This window comes from Hordeum vulgare, chromosome 2H (genome assembly GCF_904849725.1).
Source record: "Hordeum vulgare subsp. vulgare chromosome 2H, MorexV3_pseudomolecules_assembly, whole genome shotgun sequence".
In the NCBI taxonomy this organism is placed as follows: domain Eukaryota; kingdom Viridiplantae; phylum Streptophyta; class Magnoliopsida; order Poales; family Poaceae; genus Hordeum; species Hordeum vulgare.
The window spans coordinates 518,520,708-518,526,707 of NC_058519.1; positions in this window are offsets into that span (position 1 = coordinate 518,520,708).

Here is a 6,000-nt window from a genome sequence, read left to right on the forward strand (position 1 = left end):
GTCGACTTTTGCTTTCCACATCAGCAAAAATCATCAACGTTGCATGGACTTGGGGGAACTGATCCTCCTTGTCCTCATCATCCTGCTCGGTGTCCTTCTCACTCGGCTGTCCTTCGCCGAATCCTTGGATCAGGAGGCGACACTGTCGAGTGGTATGCTTCGGCAATATGACATTGGCTTCTTCATCCGTCTTCGTGTGGATTGGACACGGTTGATCTAGGATGAAATTTCCTGATTGCCTCTTCTTGGGGGTGTACTGTGCCTTCCCCTTGCCTTTGAACTTGGCATTTGTAACGGCTGCTTCCTCTGCCTGCGGAGTGGATTGAGCTTTCTGCTTCTGCTTCCGATTCCTGTTCCCATCTCCATCGGCGACTGACTTATGCTTGCCGCTACGTATGCGGTCCTCCTCTTCGCCATTTGCATAGCGCACGGCTATCTCCATCATCTTGCTCATGGAGATGTCGCCTGTCCGACCGAACTTCAGGTACAGATCTTTGTACCGCACGCCTGCCTTGAAGGCGCAGACTGCTTGGTGCTCTGTGACGTTGTCCACCGTGTGGTAGAGGGTCGTCCAGCGCTGGATGAAATCGCGCAAGGGCTCGTTCTGCTTCTGGACATAGTGTTGGAGCTCTACGAGACCAGCAGGGCGTTTGCACGTACCCTCGAAGGTCCTGATGAAGACTCGGGACAGATCTGCCCAGTTGTAGATGCTTGACGAGCTAACTGGTTTAGCCAAGCTCACGCCGAACCGTCGAGCATCAGGGGAAGATGTTTCATGGCGACATGGTCATCTTCGCCACCGATCTGGACCGCCACTCTGTAGTCGTCCAACCAAGTTTCTGGTTTGGACTCTCCTGTGAACTTGCTGATTCCCGTCGCCAATCGGAAGTTGGGAGGGATGTCAGCCGAGCGGATGGCCCGACTGAAGCACTCGGGGCCAGAAACAACGGTCCTGCTTCCACACGGACGGTCTCTATCGTGACCATCACGGTGGGCTCGACTTCTGTCGACCTTCTTCTGGGCGATGTACCCTCTTGCATCAGGCCTTGGATCATGCGCGTCACCGCCCGAACGACGATCATCGTGATGCCGGGGCCCGTATGGCCCACCCCACGGAGGAGTATGCGAACGTCGACGATCTTTTGGATGAGACCGAATGGAAAGAGGATTCCGACTCGGGTCCCTGGAACGGCTGCCCCCTTTGCGTCGCTGAAGAGAGTCGGGACTGAAAATCGACCGATGCGTGTTCGCTTGAACAGAACTATTGTGGATCATGTTGTGCGACTCGGAGACCGCCGAATTTTGCTGCTGCTCCGTATGCAACAGGGCACGGATCTGCTCGATTCCTCTACCAGCCTCTGAATTAGTCGGCTAGAGAGAATCGACTATCCTGGCGGCTGCAGCCAAGTTGAGGATGGGTGTGCGGAACACCTCGACGTTGCTGTGGCGAGTGCATCGACTGGAAGAACGATGGTGTTGACGACGGTCGCCGGATGATTCTCCAAACTCACGCTCGTTCCGACCAGTCCTGAGGGGACTTTCGTGGGAATCTGCCATGAGAACTTCGGCTGCAGGCCCGCGACCCGGATACTCGGAAGGTAGCTCAGTCAGAACTGACTCCAAGCACTGGGATGGCGGCGGGACCACAACCGATTCGAGCACCGCCACTTGAGAGGACGCGCTTTGTCGCGCATGGGCGTGTCACACCCAATGCTGGAGCCACGGACGACGGGATCGCTTGTTGCGGCGCGTGATGGGGGCAAAGATCGACACCGGGGTCGATGGCTGAAGAAGAAGAATTACCGCAGGAACTGGCACGGAAGTGCGTAGCCCCGCGACTGGGAAGCGCCTCGACGTCGAGGGGCGCATCCCGAAGCCATGCCGAATCATCGGCGATGAAGGAGAGGGCACCGAAGAGGATCTCATGACCCATGCACAGATCTCCGCCGGACGACATGACGAAAAGATGAAATCGCAAACTCGCCGGAAGTCGCTTAGACGCCTGCCCCACGGTGGGCGCCAACTGTCATGGGTATAAGTCTGGCAGTAGAAGTATGGGGTACGAAAGTATATGGGCAGAGCCTTAGTCACGGCGAGGATGTATGAGTTCAGGCCTCATGGGGTTATAGTCCTAGGGTAGGGTCATAGGCCTGCCCAATGGGTCCTACCCAAGGACTACCCTTCATAAGGGATAAGGCCCTTAGTCAGTTCCAACTGAATTAAGGACTTCCCATCATCCAGTCGGTGGCGATTCCTACATCATCGAGTTGGATATGAGCATTTGGAGCGTATCAAACTTACCGACTGGATTCCACTCTGTACATCGTAACCCCCCTGGAGGGCAACGGTCATACGTTTCCATGTACCTTTATTAGCATTTAAGACATACGTTACCTGTAACGTATGCAGTTATTCGCCACTACTCCACCCCTGTGCACTGAACCGTTATGAAGGGTAGCGCACTCTATATAAGCCGCCCTTCCCCACTGGTGCAGGGGATATCAATTCATTGTAATCCATATTACACTCGACATCAAGCTCCAAGAGCACTGAGACGTAGGGCTTTTACCTCCATCGTAGAGGGGCCTGAACTCATACAACCTCGCAGTAGCTAAGGCTCTGCCCATCCTTTCGTACCCTACACATCTACTGTCAGACTTATACCCACGACAGTTGGCGCCCACCGTGGGGCAGGCGTCTAAGCGACTTCCGGTGAGTTTGCGACTACATCTTTTCATCATGTCATCCGGTGGAGATTTGAGCATGGGTCACGAGATCCTCTTCGGCGCTCTCTCCTTCATTGTCGACGACTCGGCATGGCTTCGGGACGCCCCTCTCGACGTCGAGGCGCTCCCCAGCCGCGGGGCTACGCACTTCCGTGCCGGCGCCCGCGGTGTCCTTCTTCTCCAGCAGTCGGCTCCGGTGTCGACCTACGCCACTGTCACGCGCTGCAACAAGCGGTCTCGCCGTCCGCGGCTCCAGCGTTGGGTGCAACACGCCCAGGCACGCCAGAGCGCGTCTTCACAAGTGGTGGTCCTCGAGTCGATTGTAGTTGCGTCGCCGTCCCAGTGCTCGGACTCAGTTCCGACTGAGTTTCCTTTTGAGTACGTGGGTCGCGGGCCTGCAACCGAAGTGCACATGGCCAACTCCCATGAAAGCCCCCGCCAAACCGGCCGGGACGAGCACGAGGTCGGCGAAACATCCGGCGCTCGCCGTCAGCCCCGCCGTTCTGCCAGTCGGCGCACTCATCAGAGCAACGTGGAGGTGTTCCGCACACCCGTCCTCAACCTGGCTGCCGCCGCCAAGATAGTCGATTCCCTCCAGCCGACTGATTCAGAGGCTGGCAGAGGGATAGAGCAAATCCGTGCCCTGCTGCACACGGCGTAGCAGCAAAATTCAGCAGTCTCCCAGTCGCACAATAGGATCCACAATAGTTCTGTTCACGCGAACACGCATCAGTCAGTTCACAGCCCCGGTTCTCATCAGCGACACACGGGAGGCAACCGTTCCATGAATCCCGAAGATCGTCGCCGTTCACGCACCCCTCCGCGGGGTGGGCCCTACGGGCCCTGACATCATGATGACCGGCGTTCAGTCGGTGACACTTATGATCCAAGACCCGACGCGAGGGGGCATATCGCCCAGAGGAGGGTCGACAGGGGCCGGGCCCACCGCGATGGCCACGATGTGGACCGTCCGAGTGGAAGCAGGACCATCGTCTCTGGTCCCGAGTGTTTCAGTCGAGCCATCCATTCGGCTGACATCCCTCCCAACTTCTGATTGGCGACGGGGATCAGCAAGTTTACAGGAGAGTCCAAGCCAGAAACGTGGTTGGACGACTACCGAGTGGCAGTCCAGATCGGAGGAGGGGACGACCACGTCGCCATGAAACACCTCCCTCTGATGCTCGACGGCTCGGCACGAGCGTGGCGGAACCAGTTGGCTCCCTCAAGCATCTACAGCTGGGCGGATCTGGCCCGAGTCTTCATCAGGACCTTCGAAGGGACGTGCAAACGCCCTGCTGGTCTCGTGGAGCTCCAGCACTGTGTCCAGAAGCAGAATGAGCCCCTGCGCGATTTCATTCAGCGTTGGACGACCCTCTACCACACGGTGGAGAACGTCACAGAGCACCAAGCAGTCTGCGCCTTCAAGGCAGGCGTGCGGTACAGAGATCTGTACCTGAAGTTCAGTCGAACAGGCGACATCTCCATGAGTAAGATGATGGAGATAGTGGCACGCTATGCAAATGGCAAAGAAGAGGACCGCATTCGTAGTGGCAAGCACAAAACAGTCGCCGATGGAGATGGGAACAGCACTCGAAAGCAGAAGCAGAAAGCTCCGTCCACTCCGCAGGCAGAGGCCACAGCTGTTACCAATGCCAAGTTCAAGGGCAAGGGGAAGGCTCAGTCCACCCCCAAGAAGAAACAGTTCGGAAACCACATCCTGGACCAGCCATGTCCAATTCACATGAAGATGGATGAAGAGGGCAACACCATATTTCCGAAGCATACCACTCGGCAATGTCGCCTCCTGATCCAGGGGTTCGGCGAAGGGCAGCCGAGTGAAAAGGACAATGAACAGGATGAGGAGGACAAGGAGGATCCGTTCCCCCAAGTCCATGCAACACTGATGATTTTTGCTGACGTTGAGAGCAAGAGTCGACTGAAGCTGGTGAACAGGGAGGTGAACATGGCCACGCCGACCAACCCCACGTTCCTCAAATGGTCTCAGACTGCGATCACCTTTGACCAGTCCGATCATCCAGCACACGTACCCACCCCAGGGAGGCAGGCTCTGGTCGTCGACCCGGTGGTGGAAGGAGTCCGACTGCGCAAAGTCCTCATGGACGGCGACAGTGGCTTGAACATCATGTACGCTGACACTCTCAAGGGGATGGGCATTCCGATGTCCAAACTTAGCGAGAGCAGCATGCAGTTCCATGGAGTCGTCCCTGGAGGAAAGGCCAAGTCACTCGGCCAGATCGCGTAGGACATCGTCTTCGGCTCCGACAAAAACTTCCGCAAGGAAAAGCTGACGTTCGAGGTGGTGGACTTGCAGAGTGCGTACCACGTAATTCTGGGCCGCCCGGCGTATGCGCGTTTCATGGCCCGTCCATGTTACGTGTACCTGAAGCTGAAGATGCCAGGCCCAAAAGGTGTGATCACTATCACCGGCAATCGGCAGCGGGCCGAGGAGTGTCTGCAGTAGGGATCGAGGATTGCCGATCAGCACATGGCTGTCCTCGAGCTTGACGAGTACAAGAAAACAGTCGACCCCGCCGACTTGATGCGTTCGAAGAAGCCAGCTTCGGAGTCCGCATTCCAGTCGGCGGGAGAGACGAAGAAGGTCAGCATCCACCCAACGGACGACACCACTACCCCGACGAACATCTCCACCACCCTCGATCCTAAATAGGAAGTCGAGCTCATCCAATTCCTCCGTGAGAACTGGGACATCTTCGCATGGAAGCCCGCTGACATGCCAGGTGTACCCAGGGAGTTGGCTGAGCACCGACTGCATGTGGATCCCGCCGCTCGGCCTGTCCGAGAATGCCTGCGTCGGTCCGCCGCGCACAAGAGGAAGGCAATCGGAGAAGAGGTGGCTAAGCTTTTGGCAGCCAACTTCATTCGCGAGGTACACCACTCCAAGTGGCTCGCCAATGTTGTCATGGTGCCCAAGAAAGACAAGTCGCTCCAAATGTGCATCGACTTCAAGCATCTCAATAAGGTTTGCCCGAAAGACCATTTTCCGCTCCCCCGCATCAATCAAATTGTCAATTCGACTGCGGGTTGAGAGCGTTTGTCATTCCTTGATGCTACTCGGGCTATCATCAGATCCGTCTGTATGGCCCCAATGAATTAAAAACAGCCTTCATCACCCCATTCGGGTGCTTCTACTACATCACTATGCCATTTGGTTTGAAGAATGCAGGAGCAACCTTTATGCGCATGATCCAAAAATGCCTCCTCGACCAGATCGGTCGGAATGTGGAGGCGTATA